Genomic DNA, 18,571 nt, shown 5'->3' on the forward strand with positions numbered 1-18,571 from the left:
TTTGGTAACGGGGGCACACTGCCTCAATAAATTGTCTAGTTCCCTGTGAACTAACGGCGGATACCGGACGCACGTCTAACACCAACATAGTTGTCAAGGCCTCAGTTATCCGCTTTGCAGCAGGATGACTGCTGTGATATTTCATCTTCCTCACAAAGGACTGTTGGACAGTCAATTGCTTACTGGAAGTAGTACAAGTGGGCTTACGACTTCCCCTCTGGGATGACCATCGACTCCCAGCAGCAACAACAGCAGCGCCAGCAGCAGTAGGCGTTACACGCAAGGATGCATCGGAGGAATCCCAGGCAGGAGAGGACTCGTCAGAATTGCCAGTGACATGGCCTGCAGGACTATTGGCATTCCTGGGGAAGGAGGAAATTGACACTGAGGGAGTTGGTGGGGTGGTTTGCGTGAGCTTGGTTACAAGAGGAAGGGATTTACTGGTCAGTGGACTGCTTCCGCTGTCGCCCAAAGTTTTTGAACTTGTCACTGACTTATTATGAATGCGCTGCAGGTGACGTATAAGGGAGGATGTTCCGAGGTGGTTAACGTCCTTACCCCTACTTATTACAGCTTGACAAAGGCAACACACGGCTTGACACCTGTTGTCCGCTTTTCTGTTGAAATACCTCCACACTGAAGAGCTGATTTTTTTGGTATTTTCACCAGGCATGTCAACTGCCATATTCCTCCCACGGACAACAGGTGTCTCCCCGGGTGCCTGACTTAAACAAACCACCTCACCATCAGAATCCTCCTGGTCAATTTCCTCCCCAGCGCCAGCAACACCCATATCCTCCTCATCCTGGTGTACTTCAACATCTTCATCTTCAATCTGACTATCAGGAACTGGACTGCGGGTGCTCCTTCCAGCACTTGCAGGGGGCGTGCAAATGGTGGAAGGCGCATGCTCTTCACGTCCAGTGTTGGGAAGGTCAGGCATCGCAACCGACACAATTGGACTCTCCTTGTGGATTTGGGATTTCGAAGAACGCACAGTTCTTTGCGGTGCTTTTGCCAGCTTGAGTCTTTTCAGTTTTCTAGCGAGAGGCTGAGTGCTTCCATCCTCATGTGAAGCTGAACCACTAGCCATGAACATAGGCCAGGGCCTCAGCCGTTCCTTGCCACTCCGTGTGGTAAATGGCATATTGGCAAGTTTACGCTTCTCCTCCGACAATTTTATTTTAGGTTTTGGAGTCCTTTTTTTACTGATATTTGGTGTTTTGGATTTGACATGCTCTGTACTATGACATTGGGCATCGGCCTTGGCAGACGACGTTGCTGGCATTTCATCGTCTCGGCCATGACTAGTGGCAGCAGCTTCAGCACGAGGTGGAAGTGGATCTTGATCTTTCCCTAATTTTGGAACCTCAACATTTTTGTTCTCCATATTTTAATAGGCACAACTAAAAGGCACCTCAGGTAAACAATGGAGATGGATACTAGTATACAATTATGGACTGCCTGCCGAGTGCAGACACAGAGGTAGCCACAGCCGTGAACTACCGTACTGTACTGTGTCTGCTGCTAATATAGACTGGTTGATAAAGAGATGTCTATGTAACTATGTATGTATAAAGAAGAAAGAAAAAAAAACCACGGTTAGGTGGTATACAATTATGGACGGACTGCCTGCCGAGTGCAGACACAGAGGTAGCCACAGCCGTGAACTACCGTACTGTACTGTGTCTGCTGCTAATAATATAGACTGGTTGATAAAGAGATGTCGTAGTAGTATGTATGTATAAAGAAGAAAGAAAAAAAAACCACGGTTAGGTGGTATACAATTATGGACGGACTGCCTGCCGAGTGCAGACACAAAGGTAGCCACAGCCGTGAACTACCGTACTGTACTGTGTCTGCTGCTAATATAGACTGGTTGATAAAGAGATGTCTATGTAACTATGTATGTATAAAGAAGAAAGAAAAAAAAACCACGGTTAGGTGGTATACAATTATGGACGGACTGCCTGCCGAGTGCAGACACAGAGGTAGCCACAGCCGTGAACTACCGTACTGTACTGTGTCTGCTGCTAATATAGACTGGTTGATAAAGAGATGTCTATGTAACTATGTATGTATAAAGAAGAAAGAAAAAAAAACCACGGTTAGGTGGTATACAATTATGGACGGACTGCCTGCCGAGTGCAGACACAGAGGTAGCCACAGCCGTGAACTACCGTACTGTACTGTGTCTGCTGCTAATATAGACTGGTTGATAAAGAGATGTCGTAGTAGTATGTATGTATAAAGAAGAAAAAAAAACCACGGTTAGGTGGTATACAATTATGGACGGACTGCCTGCCGAGTGCAGACACAGAGGTAGCCACAGCCGTGAACTACCGTACTGTGTCTGCTGCGACTGGATGATAAATGATATAAAAAATATATATATATCACTACTGCAGCCGGACAGGTATATATTATATATTATATAATGACGGACCTGCTGGACACTGTCTGTCAGCAGAATGAGTTTTATTTTTATAGAATAAAAAAAACAACAACACACAAGTGAAGTCACACGACGAGTGTTTAACTTTTTCAGGCAATCACAATATAAGTATACTACTAACTATACTGGTGGTCAGTGTGGTCAGGTCACTGGTCAGTCACACTGGCAGTGGCACTCCTGCAGCAAAAGTGTGCACTGTTTAATTTTAATATAATATTATGTACTCCTGGCTCCTGCTATAACCTATAACTGGCACTGCAGTGCTCCCCAGTCTCCCCCACAATTATAAGCTGTGTGAGCTGAGCAGTCAGACAGATATATAATATATATAGATGATGCAGCACACTGGGCTGAGCCTGAGCAGTGCACACAGATATGGTATGTGACTGAGTCACTGTGTGTATCGCTTTTTTCAGGCAGAGAACGGATATATTAAATAAACTGCACTGTCTGGTGGTCACTCACTATATAATATTATGTACTCCTGGCTCCTGCTATAACCTATAACTGGCACTGCAGTGCTCCCCAGTCTCCCCCACAATTATAAGCTGTGTGAGCTGAGCAGTCAGACAGATATATAATATATATAGATGATGCAGCACACTGGGCTGAGCCTGAGCAGTGCACACAGATATGGTATGTGACTGAGTCACTGTGTGTATCGCTTTTTTCAGGCAGAGAACGGATATATTAAATAAACTGCACTGTCTGGTGGTCACTCACTAGTAAACTCTCTGCACTCTCTACACTTCTACAGTACTCCTCCTAGTCCTAAGCTCCAGTAAATCTCTCTCTTTTATAATCTAAATGGAGAGGACGCCAGCCACGTCCTCTCCCTATCAATCTCAATGCACGTGTGAAAATGGCGGCGACGCGCGGCTCCTTATATAGAATCCGAGTCTCGCGATAGAATCCGAGCCTCGCGAGAATCCGACAGCGTCATGATGACGTTCGGGCGCGCTCGGGTTAACCGAGCAAGGCGGGAAGATCCGAGTCGCTCGGACCCGTGAAAAAAAACATGAAGTTCGGGCGGGTTCGGATTCAGAGAAACCGAACCCGCTCATCTCTATATCAAACCTTCCTTTCCTAGGAAAGGTTATTGAGAAAGTGGTGGCAAATCAACTGGAAACCCGCCTGACAACCCATGATATTTATGATCCATTTCAATCAGAATTCAGGAGAAGACATAGCACTGAAACAGCCCTGGTGTGTGTGTTAAATGATCTTCTGATGGCAAAAGACAGAGGTGACTGTTCAATATTAATCCTTCTGGATCTCTCGGCAGCATTTGATACCGTGGACCATGGGCTTCTGATTGAGCGACTGATACATTTCTGTGGTTTGGATGGCACAGTCCTAAGCTGGTTCAAATAATTTCTCACAGGCAGGTCACAGAGAGTATCATCTGGATTATACTCATCACCACCAGTGCCATTGCCATGTACTGTCCCACAAGGTTCTATACTATCCCCCATGCTTTTTGCAGTATACATGCTCCCATTGGGCGAAATAATCAGGCGCCATGGCCTGGTCTACCACTGCTATGCAGATGATACACAATTGTACTTGTCCTTTGCTCCGGGCACTGATAACCCAATAGCAACCCTAAATGGCTGTCTAGCTGAACTACAGGAGTGGATGAGCGCCAGCTGGCTACGACTGAACCCGGATAAAACAGAGGTCCTTATAATACGACCGCAACATCAAAGGACAGGACTGCAGCATAGCCAACCAACTGGACTTACACTCGGGGATACAGAATTACAGACCAGTGATTGTGTGCGGAATCTTGGCGTTGTCCTGGATGGTGGCTTGACACTTAAACATCAGATATCAGCCACAATCAAATCCTCATTCTTTCACCTGAGGAACATAGCCAGAATCAAGCACTTAATTCCCTCAGATGATCTGCCAAAAGTCATACATGCATTTGTATCATCTCGATTAGACTACTGTAATGCCCTCTACCTTGGTCTACCAGCAAAAGAATTGCAACGCTTACAGCTGGTGCAAAACACAGCTGCCAGGCTGTTAACCAACCAGCCCCGTTCTAGCCACATAACACCCATCCTCTACTCCCTTCACTAGCTGCCTGTAAGATGGCGAATCATCTTCAAGATTGGCTTACTGAGTTTCAAAGCATTACATGACCAAGGCCCAAGGTACCTGAAACAGCTTCTGACCCCATACTGCCCCACTCGATTACTGCGATCTGTAGATGAAGGACTTTTAGCTGTACCTAGAATCTACCGTAATTCATCTGGGGGTCGAGCTTTTAGTCATGCGGCTCCGACTCTATGGAACTCACTTCCCCGCACAGTGCGAGAGGCCCCAACTATAGAATCCTTCAAAAGTAGACTCAAGACTTTCCTGTTTACTCAAGCATTTCCATAGTGTCCCTTTTAGTATCTTCGTGCTTCTGTATTTTATGAAAATGTACTTCATTATTTTCTGTATTATATCATGCTATATATCTGTTAAGCGCCTTGAGTCCTATTGGAGAAAGAGCGCTATATAAATAAAATTATTATTATTATTATTATTATTATAAAAAAATTGTCCCCAAACAGCACATGATGCAAAGAAAACAAGAGGTGCACCAAGGTCGCTGGATGGCTAAGCTAAACGACACAAGTGGCCGACACAAACACCTGGCCCATCTAGGAATGGCACTGCAGTGTCAGGCAGGATGGCACTTCAAAAAAATTGTCCCCAAACAGCACACGATGCAAAGAAAAAAAGAGGCGCACCAAGGTCACTGTGTGACTAAGCTAAGCGACACAAGTGGCCGACACAAACACCTGGCCCATCTAGGAGTGGCACTGCAGTGGCAGGCAGGATGGCACTTCAAAAAAATTGTCCCCAAACAGCACATGATGCAAAGAAAAATGAAAGAAAAAAGAGGTGCAAGATGGAATTGTCCTTGGGCCCTCCCACCCACCCTTATGTTGTATAAACAGGACATGCACACTTTAACGAACCCATCATTTCAGCGACAGGGTCTGCCACACGACTGTGACTGAAATGACTGGTTGGTTTGGGCCCCCACCAAAAAAGAAGCAATCAATCTCTCCTTGCACAAACTGGCTCTACAGAGGCAAGATGTCCACCTCATCATCATCCTCCGATTCCTCACCCATTTCACTGTGTACATCCCCCTCCTCACAGATTATTAATTCGTCCCCACTGGAATCCACCATCTTAGGTCCCTGTGTACTTTCTGGAGGCAATTGCTGGTGAATGTCTCCACGGAAGAATTGATAATAATTAATTTTGATGAACATCATCTTCTCCACATTTTCTGGAAGTAACCTCGTACGCCGATTGCTGACAAGGTGAGCGGCTGCACTAAACACTCTTTCGGAGTACACAGGGAGGGCAACTTAGGTAAAATAAAGCCAGTTTGTGCAAGGGCCTCCAAATTGCCTCTTTTTCCTGCCAGTATACGTACGGACTGTCTGACGTGCCTACTTGGATGCGGTCACTCATATAATCCTCCACCATTCTTTCAATGGTGAGAGAATCATATGCATTGACAGTAGACGACATGTCAGTAATCGTTGGCAGGTCCTTCAGTCCGGACCAGATGTCAGCACTCGCTCCAGACTGCCCTGCATCACCACCAGCGGGTGGGCTCGGAATTCTTAGCCGTTTCCTCGCACCCCCAGTTGCGGGAGAATGTGAAGAAGGAGCTGTTGACGGGTCACGTTCCGCTTGACTTGACAATTTTCTCACGAGCAGGTCTTTGAACCTCTGCAGACTTGTGTCTGCCGGAAAGAGAGATACAACGTAGGTTTTAAATCTAGGATCGAGCACGGTGGCCAAAATGTAGTGCTCTGATTTCAACAGATTGACCACCCATGAATCCTGGTTAAGCGAATTAAGGGCTTCATCCACAAGTCCCACATGCCTAGCGGAATCGCTCTGATTTTAGCTCCTCCTTCAATGTCTCCAGCTTCTTCTGCAAAAGTCTGATGAGGGGAATGACCTGACTCAGCTGGCAGTGTCTGAACTGACTTCACGTGTGGCAAGTTCAAAGGGTTGCAGAACCTTGCACAACTGTGAAATCATTCTCCACTGCGCTTGAGACAGGTGCATTCCCCCTCCTTTGCCTATATCGTGGGCAGATGTATAGGCTTGAATGGCCTTTTGCTGCTCCTCCATCCTCTGAAGCATATAGAGGGTTGAATTCCACCTCGTTACCACCTCTTGCTTCAGATGATGGCAGGGCAGGTTCAGGAGTGTTTGTTGGTGCTCCAGTCTTCGGCACGCGGTGGCTGAATGCCGAAAGTGGCCCGCAATTCTTCGGGCCACCGTCAGCATCTCTTGCACGCCCGTGTCGTTTTTTAAATAATTCTGCACCACCACATTCAATGTATGTGCAAAACATGGGACGTGCTGGAATTTGCCCAGATGTAATGCACGCACAATATTGGTGGCGTTGTCCGATGTCACAAATCCCCAGGAGAGTCGAATTGGGGTAAGCCATTCTGCGATGATGTTCCTCAGTTTCCGTAAGAGGTTGTCCGCTGTGTGCCTCTTATGGAAAGCGGTAATACAAAGCGTAGCCTGCCTAGGAACGAGTTGGCGTTTGCGAGATGCTGCTACTGGTGCCGCCGCTGCTGTTCTTGCTGCGGGAGGCAATACATCTACCCAGTGGGCTGTCACAGTCATATAGTCCTGAGTCTGCCCTGCTCCACTTGTCCACATGTCCGTGGTTAAGTGGACATTGGGTACAACTGCATTTTTTAGGACACTGGTGACTCTTTTTCTTACGTCTGTGTACATTTTCGGTATCGCCTGCCTAGAGAAATGGAACCTAGATGGTATTTGGTACCGGGGACACAGTACCTCAATCAAGTCTCTAGTTGCCTCTGAATTAACGGTGGATACCGGAACCACGTTTCTCACCGCCCAGGCTGCCAAGGCCTGAGTTATCCGCTTTGCAGCAGGATGACTGCTGTGATATTTCATCTTCCTCGCAAAGGACTGTTGGACAGTCAATTGCTTACTGGAAGTAGTACAAGTGGTCTTCCGACTTCCCCTCTGGGATGACGATCGACTCCCAGCAGCAACAACAGCAGCGCCAGCAGCAATAGGCGTTACACTCAAGGATGCATCGGAGGAATCCCAGGCAGGAGAGGACTCGTCAGACTTGCCAGTGACATGGCCTGCAGGACTATTGGCTTTGCTGTGTAAGGAGGAAATTGACACTGAGGGAGTTGGTGGTGTGGTTTGCAGGAGCTTGGTTACAAGAGGAAGGGATTTAGTGGTCAGTGGACTGCTTCCGCTGTAATCCAAAGTTTTTGAACTTGTCACTGACTTATGATGAATGCGCTGCAGGTGACGTATAAGGGAGGATGTTCCGAGGTGGTTAACGTCCTTACTCCTACTTATTACAGCTTGACAAAGGCAACACACGGCTTGAAACCTGTTGTCCGCATTTGTGTTAAAATAATTCCACACCGAAGAGGTGATTTTTTTTGTAATTTGACCAGGCATGTCAATGGCCATTTTCGTCCCACGGACAACAGGTGTCTCCCCGTGTGCCTGACTTAAACAAACCACCTTACCATCAGAATCCTCCTTTTCAATTTCCTCCTCAGCGCCAGCAACACCCATATCCTCATCCTGGTGTACTTCAACAGTGACATCTTCAATTTGACTATCAGGAACTGGACTGCGGGTGCTCCTTCCAGCACTTGCAGGGGCGTGCAAATGGTGGAAGGTGCCACCTCTTCCTGTTCAGTGTTGGGTGGGTCAGGCATCGCAGCCAACACAATTGGACTCTCCTTGGGGATTTGTGATTTAGAAGAACGCACAGTTCTTTGCTGTGCTTTTGCCAGCTTAAGTCTTTTCATTTTTCTAGCGAGAATGTGGGAATGTGTCCTGTTTTACAGGACACATTCCAGCTGCAGCAGCCATGGCGCCTGTGTCCCCTGCGGGACAATGTCTCTGACAGCGCGGGGACAGCTTGTCTGTCCCCAGCGCCTGTCAGTGTGTGGCGGCGGGTGTCCGGTGCAGGGATTACCCTTTTCCCTGCACCGGACCAGAGACTGCGGGGAGCGGCGCGGCGGTGCTTTAAACTTGGCGCCGCTCGCGCCGCCAATCAGAAGCGCCGCCCGCGGCGTTTGAATCTTGGCGCCCTCCGGGAGCCAATCGCGGCTCCCGGAGCGGCAGCCAATCGTAGAAAGACGCGGCGAGCCAAACGGCGCTCGCCGCGTCATAGGCCCCGCCCCCGGCGTCTGACGTCAGACGCCGGGCGGGACAGAGAACAGGAGGCCGCGCCGAAGAGCGGCGAAGAGGAGGAGCCCGCGCGCAGGAGCGCGAAGAAGAGAATCGCGTGGCAGGAGTTAGAAGACGCCGGGAGAAGACGCCGCGCCGCGCCGAAGAGCGGTGAAGAGGTCCTGAGGCCGCGGAAGAGGCCAGAAGACGTCGGCCTGCAGGAAGGAGATGTCCAGCGGCGGCTGGACGCAGAAGAGCGGAGGCGGCGCCGCTGGCCAGGACGGGTCAGCGGCAGAAGAGGCCGTTGGAGACCCCTCGGGTTAGGTAAGGCCTCAGTGAGGCTATTCTCCCCCTCCCCTCTTCCTCCCTTGACCACCAGGGACGGGCATTAGGCCAGAGGGCACAATCCAGGCACTAGGCCTGTGGCGCAGCTAGGAGATTGGGGGCCATTTTCCTGATTAGGTGGTTTGGGCATTAGGCCCAAGCCACCCAACCCCCTGCGGCACCAGATAGGCAGGCACTAGGCCTGGAGGCACATGTTGGGCACTAGGCCCATGAGGATAGTCAGGCCACCGGCCTGTGGGCACAGTTAGGCGGGCATTAGGCCCGAGGGGCACGTTCAGGCACTAGGCCTGTGGGGACATTAGAGGGCGTTAGGCCCTAGGGGATTTGTGGCCAAATTAGGGATATGATAAGGTGACCTTGGGCACAAGGCCCAGGTCACCCAACGGGCAGCAAGGTAGGCGGGCGCTAGGCCCGTGGGCAAAGTCAGGCCTCCGGCCTGTGGGCTAGGCCCAGCGAAGTAGTGTTTTCCCCGAGGTGAGTAAAGGTGACACTGGACGTTAGGCTCAGGCCACCCTGAGAGTACGGTAGGTGGGTGAGCTGTGCGGTCCCCACTACTGGGTGTTCTGAGTCGGGTAGATAAAGGGACAGCACCGTTTTATGTTGTAACTCCGATAGTGTGATATATGTTGTTACCGTGCAGGACAAAGTGTATGTGTTGTGTAAGTTGTGCATAGTTGTGTCGCACCACCCACACGAGCTAGTTTGAGGGCTCTGTTTATGTAGCTAGTGTAGCGGACGCACACTAGGGTAGTTCTTGGCCCTGCACGGCTGTTTCTCTTTGCCTCCTTACAGGGACCTGTAAGTGGAGAAGATCGGAGTGCAAGACTTGTGACGGTGAGTAGCATCCGTGTACGTCTGTCCCTTGTTTGTCCCCGAGCGCCGGAGTTAGGATTGCTCACGGACGTGAGAATCCCTTTCATCACACTACGTGCGAAAGCGCGAGTGTGTGAAAGCTGGGTAGCTGAGGCTTTGTGCCGGTGATGACCATTCACCCAGCCGGTGAAGGTCGCGGCCACCCCTGGGGTATCCCCTGTTCCAGTGGAAGAAGGGTCGATACCCCCTTTAATGTAAACCCTTCTCTCCTCAGCTAGGTCGTCGGTCAGCTCCGAGAGGGAATCGCCGTGTCCGGATCCGACTGAAGAATTCCAGGTCCGTTGAAGGTTCCGGTACCTGAAGGTGAGAGAGAGCGGCGCCTGGTGAGTACCGCGTCTACACCTGCACGGCAGCAGGCACCACCACACGCACTCGCAGGCCCCAACCACCCTCTCACAAGAGGATGAGTGCTTCCATCCTCATGTGAAGCTGAACCACTAGCCATGAACATAGGCCAGGGCCTCAGCCGTTCCTTGCCACTCCGTGTCGTAAATGGCATATTGGCAAGTTTACGCTTCTCCTCAGATGCTTTTAATTTTGATTTTTGGGTCATTTTACTGAACTTTTGTGTTTTGGATTTTACATGCTCTCTACTATGACATTGGGCATCGGCCTTGGCAGATGACGTTGATGGCATTTCATCGTCTCGGCCATGACTAGTGGCAGCAGCTTCAGCACGAGGTGGAAGTGGATCTTGATCTTTCCCTATTTTACCCTCCACATTTTTGTTCTCCATTTTTTAATGTGTGGAATTATATGCCAGTATCAATAGCAATGGCCTACTACTATATATACTGCGCACAACTGAAATGCACCACAGGTATGGATGGATAGTATACTTGACGACACAGAGGTAGGTAGATCAGTGGCCTACTGTACCGTACTGCTATATATTATATACTGGTGGTCAGCAAACTGTGCAAAACTGAAATGCACTACAGGTATGGATGGATAGTATACTTGACGACGCAGAGGTAGGTAGAGCAGTGACCTACTGTACCGTACTGCTATATATTATATACTGATGGTCAGCAAAATTATGCACTGTACTCCTACTATATACTACAATGCAGCACAGATATGGAGCGTTTTTCAGGCAGAGAACGTATAATACTGGTGGTCACTGGTCAGCAAAACTCTGCACTGTACTCCTCCTATATAATACTGCTGGTCCCCAGTCCCCACAATAAAGCAGTGTGAGCACAGATATATGCAGCACACTGAGCACAGATATGGAGCGTTTTTCAGGCAGACAACGTATAATACTGGTGGTCACTGGTCAGCAAAACTCTGCACTGTACTCGTATATAATACTGGTGGTCCCCAGTCCCCACAATAAAGCAGTGCGAGCACAGATATATGCAGCACACTGAGCACAGATATGGAGCGTTTTTCAGGCAGACAACGTATAATACTGGTGGTAGTGCACATTTCTTAGACTTTTCTTTCAATTTTAACTCTATATTTCGCATATGGCCCAAATTTGGGTCTCTTAATAGAACAATAAAAGTTAAATTTTAATACATTTTTGTGTGCACCTTACAGTACAACCCCATTTCTTTTTTGTGTAATAGGTCCCCAGTCCCCACAATAAAGCAGTGTGAGTACAGATATATGCAGCACACTGAGCACAGATATGGAGCGTTTTTCAGGCAGAGATCGTATAATACTGGTGGTCACTGGTTAGCAAATCTCTGCACTGTACTCCTCCTATAATACTGCTGGTCCCCAGAATAAATATATTTGCACTGCAGCCCCCTGAAACAAAGTGAGAGGACGCCAGCCACGTCCTCTCACTATCATTTCCAATGCACGAGTGAAAAATGGCGGCGACGCGCGGCTCCTTATATAGAATCCGAATCTCGCGAGAATCCGACAGCGGGATGATGACGTTCGGGCGCGCTCGGGTTAACCGAGCCATACGGGAGAATCCGAGTATGTCTCGGACCCGTGTAAAATGGGTGAAGTTCGGGGGGTTCAGTTTCCGAGGAACCGAACCCGCTCATCTCTACTTCTTACCTTATTGACTTAGGGGGTCATTCCAACCCGATCGCTTGCTGCAGTTTATCGCAGCGCAGTGATCGGGTCGGAACTGCGTATGCGCTGGCGCCGCAGTGTGCCGGCGCATGGCAGATGTCGTTGCCTAGCGATCGCCTCTGAGGCAGAGGCGGTCGCTGGGCGGGAGGGGGCTGGATGGCAGCATTAAGCCGCCGTTTAGCGGGCACGGTCCGGCCAATGCAGGCGTGGCCTGACCGTTGGGGGGGCGGGCCGCGGCGGCTGCGTGACGTCACACGCAGCCGCTGCGGGTCGGGGAGCGACGAGTAGCTCACGTCCAGCACGCTAAAGCTGCGCTAGTCGGGAGCTACTCTTGAAGTGCAAAGGCATCGCCGCTGTGCGATGCCTTTGCACTTCTGTGGGGGGAGGGGGGGCGGCACTGACATGTGGGTCGGACTAGCCCTGTGCTGGGCGTCCCCCCCGCCCGTCAGTGTGAATGATCATAGCTGTGCTAAATTTAGCACAGCTACGATCAACTCGGAATGACCCCCTTGAGCAGGTTTACTTATATACCTTGGTTCAGGTAGGGAGGCAATTTACTGTATAAAGTGCTAGCTGTGCAACCAATGCATATTTTGTGGATAATTTGATGGTTAATGTGAAGTTTATATTAGTCCATAGTCTAGTTAACCAGGTTAACTAATGGTTCACCGTATATAGCAATCCGTATTTACATTAGTATTGAATTTTGCACCTTTTGTGGAATTCTTTTGCAGGCACGCAACACAGGCGGAGAGACCACAACCATCATCCAGTTCCTGTACAATAAACAGACTTCCCGTGTGATGTATTAATTCCCAATGGTTAAACTGTCATACTGCATGCCATTGAATGTTGCTAGTTGTATGTAATCTTTTCTTCAGAGGACTCTCAGAATGTGATAACAACCGTTTGAACCAATAAATTGTGCCCTCTCTTACAACCCCCGTGTGGCTTATCCAAACCAATCTTATCTACTTGACTCTCATCGACAGAAAGATAAATCGTCACATATCCAGGTTGTTACCTCCAAACTAGATAACTTGGCACAACCCTAGGTTGTAACATCTGCACCCCTTGTATTGCAACATGGTTTGTGCAGGTACACAGTTATTTGCTTATTCTTACTATTTGGTCTATGGGCCTAACTCAGACCCTGATGCAGATGAGCTATAATCGCTATGAAGGGATTTAGCACATCTGCACGTATGCCGGTACGTGCATGTGCAAGTTCCTAAACTGCATTCTCTTCAGAACACAGTTTAGGACCTGGAGGGGGGCCGCGTTTTGTGTGCATCAACGCTCCATTTAAGGGACATGGTCCAGACAATGGAGGCATGCCTGGACCGTTGCTGGGGCGGGTTGCTGCGGCTGTGTGACATCACAGGCAGCAGCTGCGACCCTTTACATGGCTACTTGAAACATGCGAAACATCGCCGGCGTGCGATGCTCTTACATGTCTGCACTGGGGGGGCTGGAACCGGCATGCGGAGCAGACTTGCCTTGTGTGGGGCGGGTATGTCAAAGAAATTGATCGTAGATGTGTGGTTTTTTTCCACACTACTGCAATCAAGTCTGAATTAGGCCCCATGTACTAAGCCTTGGACAGAGAGACAGTGGAAGGAGATAAAGTACCAGCCAACCAGCTCCTGTCATTTTCAAACACAGCCTTTACCATGACAGGAGCTGATTGGCTGGAACTTTATTTCTGTCGACTTTATCTCTCTCTAAGGCTTAGTAAGGTAACTGTGTATAGGTGGTCATTTCGAGTTGATCGCTAGCTGTCGTTCTTTCGCAGCGCAGCGATAAGGCTAAAAATCGGCTGTTCTGCGCATGCGTATGGGCCGCAGTGCGCACTCGCCAAGTACTTTCACACAAAGCTATGCAGTTTTACACAAGGCCGAACGACTCTTTTCAGTCGCTCAGCTGATTGGTGAGTGATCAGTAGCGGATCTTGCCACAGGCAAGCAGGACTTTTGCCCGGGGCGCCGCCTCCCGGAGGGCGCAGGGCACCATCCGAAAGGGCGCCGCACAAGGGCAAGATCCGCTGCTGCTGTGCCCCCCGCTGCCCGATACCGCTGGCCGCTGTGAAGGAAAACTAGACGCGTCTAGTTTCCCTTTGTGGAGAGGTCCTTTACTGTGCGGTGCGCGATGACGTCATCGCGCACCGCACGTTTCAGAGCGCTACAGTAGTCTGTACAGGGGGCGTAAATGACCATGCCCCGTGTACGAAGCCACGCCCCCTATTGCCGCCCGGGTCGCACAGAGCCCCAGAACCGGCCCTGTGAGTGATTGACAGGAAAGGGGCATTTCTGGGAGGTAACTGACCGTTTCCCGGGAGTGTGCTAAAAAACGCAGGCGTGTCAGATGAAAATGCAGGCGCGCCTGGGGAAACGGGGGAGTGGCTGGCCGAACACAGGGCGTGAATGTGACGTCAAAACAGGAACTAAACTGTCTGCAGTGATCGCAAGGTAGGAGTAGGTTTGGAGCTACTCTGAAACTGCATGAAAATATTTAATAGCAGAACTGCTAACCTATCGGTTGCACTTCTGCTACGCTAAGATACACTCCCAGAGGGCGGCGGCTTAGCGTTTGCACTGCTGCTAAAAGCAGCTAGCGAGCGATCAACTCGGAATGAGGGCTATAGTTCCCACTTAGTAAATGGAGAGTAGTTTATCATTTATTTAGTAGTGCAAAGACATAGGGATCATGTTACAGATGGATGCTATGCACTGATAACAATGCGGCTGTGCAATACCATACAACTCTGAATAAGCCCCAATGATATCACTTGCCAAAATCTCTGGAGGGAATCATTTCCAATTGGCTATATCCTTTGCATCCAGGAAAATCAGCTACTGTGTAAGTACAGAGCCAAAGTGATAGGTATATGAATCAGGGGCACTACATGTAGGGTGACCATAATATCCCTTTAATCTGGGACACCTATGATTTACACAGGTTCTGTGGATGGCTAAACTCTAGCCTGAATTTCACCTGGTTTTAGCCAGCCACAGAACCTGTGCAAATCATAGGTGTCCCAGATTAAAGGGATATTATGGTCACCCTACATGTAGTGCCCCTGATTCATATTACACCACATAGTAGTGCCCCTTATTCATGTTATAACACACAGTAGTGCCCCTTATTCACGTTACGTCACTCAGTAGTGCCCTTTATTCACGTTACGCTAGATAGAGAGATGAAAAATGTGAAGAGGAAAAAGAGTTGGCTGATAAAGGATGTGTCAATAAGTGATGGTGGATCCGTATTCATTGGGTGGTTATTTTATAACACCAACTTAGATGAAAATCAATATTTAGGGGGGTATTTATCAATGCTTGACAAGTGATAAAATTGTGAGAGATAAAATATAAACCAACCAGCTCCTGTTTTTTTTTTTATATTTTTAATACAGCCTGTAAAGTAGAAGCTGATTGGCTAGTACTTTATTTTTGACAATTTTATCTCTCTCTGAGCTTTGATAAATACCCCCTCTTTTGATATGTTTGCCGTCGTCTCTGCCTTTCCAATGTGCATCTACTGTACTAATTTAATGCCTATAAATTTGCGTTCTGATGGGTCACCATTATGGTGTGCAGGTACACTTTATGTTACTAGTTCCTTTCCTATATTTAGGATACTGTATGTTCAGCTATCCTCACTTTGAGCAATCTTTTAGAGGTTTCCACATATTTCAGTTCACAAAGGCCCTCCAAAAGTTATATCCCCCATTGGTTTTCACACGTGCCTTTAAAAAAAAACCAAACAACTATCTATCTATCTATCTATCTATCTATCTATCTATCTATCTATCTATCTATCTATCTATCTATCTATCTATCTATCTATCTATCTATCTATCACAAAGCAGACAATTTAAAATAAATAGACTGTATTACATGACTATAATTCTGGCATTTTGTTGCCTAAACTGATTGGTAAACCAAATCTGTTGATCTGCAGGCACAGCAGTAGCAGTAGAATGCTGGTTGGACTGGCCCACAGGGGTACAGGGAAACCCCTGGTGGGCCCACTCCTTCCTCTAGGATCAGGTTCCAGACTGTGCTCTTGAATTATACATATGTTACATTATACTACACAGGACTATGGTGTATTTATTTCTACAGTGCATTGCTGTTATTAATCTAGCATACCTCCCAACATGACCCTGTCCAGGAGGGACAGAATGCTCTGCTCCTGGACTTCCCTCTTAATTTATAATTGCCATCACCTGTGCTGAAACACCTTTCTTATCCATCTACCTGTTCAACACAGGTGCCGGCAATCATAAGTGAAGAGAAAAGTCCAGGAGCAGAGCATTGTGTCCCTCCTGGAGAGGGTCATGTTGGGAGGTATGATCTGGCACATTATCGTGCATGCACTAGCAGTATTTCATACCTCCCATCATGACCCTCTCCTGGAGGGACACAATGCTCTGCTCCTGGACTTTTCTCTTAATGTATGATTGCAATCACCTGTGCTGAAACACCTTTCTTATCCATTAACCTGTACAACACAGGTGATGGCAATCATACATTAAGAGGAAAATCCAGAAGCAGAGCATTGTGTCCCTCCTGGAGAGGGTCATGTTGGGAGGTATGGTATTTATATTTACTGCATATATTTATCAAGGGGCCCAGACCATGCACTCTCTAATGGTCTGCCAAGCCTCCAAGCAGTAGCGGATCTTACCACGGGCAAGCAGGACTTTTGCCCGGGGCGCCGCCTTCCGGAGGGCGCCAGCGCCATCCGGTGGGCGCCGCACCATGGCAAGATCCTCTGCTGCTGTGCCCCCCGCTGTCCCGCTGTGAAGGGAAACTAGACGCTACGCTTAGCGTCTAGTTTCCCTTCATGGAGAGGACCTTTGCTGTGCGGTGCGCGATGACGTCATCGCGCACCGCACATCCTACTACAGTACAGGGGGCATAACTGACCACACCCCCTGTATGAAGCCACGCCCCTATTGCCGCCCGGGGCGCAAGAAGCCCCGGAACCGGCCCTGCCTCCAAGCATGGACCCCTGTCACTGCATTCCCCCGATAGGCCCTTTACGCCCCAGTCTGACACTGGCAGAATGTCACATAGATCTAATTACAACACCAGTTAAAAGGAAACTAGATTGAAGCTGAGTTCATCCCTGACAAAGCCTGTAGAACAGGTGAAACATGTATTAGGAACTCTCAGTTGCAAACGACAGCATACCGGATCCCCGGACAAGGCAGCACCAAGAAGGAGAAAATTGCCAGCCTTCGCTCCAGCTGAGGTTTAACTACAACTGCATCTAACCGCAGCAAAACCCAAATGACCCATCTGGAGCAACAGCAACGATCGGCGAATCTAAATCCAGCTAGGAACTGGACTCCACTTGGGAGAGAAGACAACAGACCGGTATAGTTCATGCATGCAGCCTCCACCTCTGCTGTCTTATCTTCAGTTGAGAGCCCTTATTGAATGCTTTACGGTATTAAGATTAGAGCCGGTCAGGCACATTTGTGCAATGCCTTGGCCAATGGGGGTCATTCCGACCCGTTCGCACGCAGCGGTTTGTTACTGCGGTGCTAACGGGTCCGGAATGCGCATGTGCAGCGTGCGCACTGCGCACGTACGTCGTTACCCGGCAACAGGGGTCGCCGGGTTACGACTTGGATTACGAAGAAAGCGGTCGCAGCGGCGGCCGCAAGAAGATTGACAGAAAGAAGGCATTCCTGGGCGTCACCAGACCGTTGGCGGCCGTTTTCAGGGAGTGGTGGAGAAAATGCAGGCATGGTCAGAAGAAAGGAGGGCGGATGTCTAACGTCAAAGCCGGGACCTGCATCGCTGGAGCCGTCGCACAGGGTAAGTAGGTCTAGAGCTAGTTTTCTTTTACACAAAACTTTTTTAGCTTAGCAGGGCTGCACAAGCGTTCGCAGCCCTGCTAAGCTAAAATACACTCCCCATAGGCGTGGACTAGTTGATCGCACCAGCAGCAAAAAGTTGCTGGCTGCGATCAACTCGGAATGACCACCATTAATCTATGATTTACAGCACTGTTCCGGCATACTGTATATTACGAAATTGCAGTTCATGGGACATTAACTCTACGATTTGTAATTGTGGTAACACCCATTGTCTGAGCAACTTTTAGGGGGCGATTACGTTATTTGTGCATACCCTGCTGGGCGTCTATACAAATATTGTAGGTGCCCGACAGAGCAATTGAATTGATGCGCCATTCGGGTGCCCATTAGTATGAACGTGTCCAAACCACGGACTTAAACACACATCAGGAGTCTGCAAGAAGAAGTGTCTCTCTCATGGCTAACAGGTGTCTAAACAGTAATAATTGAATTGCTCTGTTTTGCACACACCCCCCCCCCCCCCACCCCCTTCCCCACTGCACATACACTCACTCACACACACACTATTCCAACATTGCAACTATGGAGATACATTAATTTCACAAATTCAAGTCGTTTTCAAAGGATTGGGTCTTAAAAAAAGAAAAAGTATCCCAATGTTTGTAAATAATTATTCATTGTTTGTTGGTTTTTTCATACCCTTTTATCATTGCTCATTGGAAATTGTTTGGTAATACATTTTTCTAATTTCTTATGCTGGGTACACACTGGCAGATATATTGGCCAATCAGTTGGTTGTC

The sequence above is a fragment of the Pseudophryne corroboree genome, chromosome 4, assembly GCF_028390025.1.
Source record: "Pseudophryne corroboree isolate aPseCor3 chromosome 4, aPseCor3.hap2, whole genome shotgun sequence".
NCBI lineage: Eukaryota > Metazoa > Chordata > Amphibia > Anura > Myobatrachidae > Pseudophryne > Pseudophryne corroboree.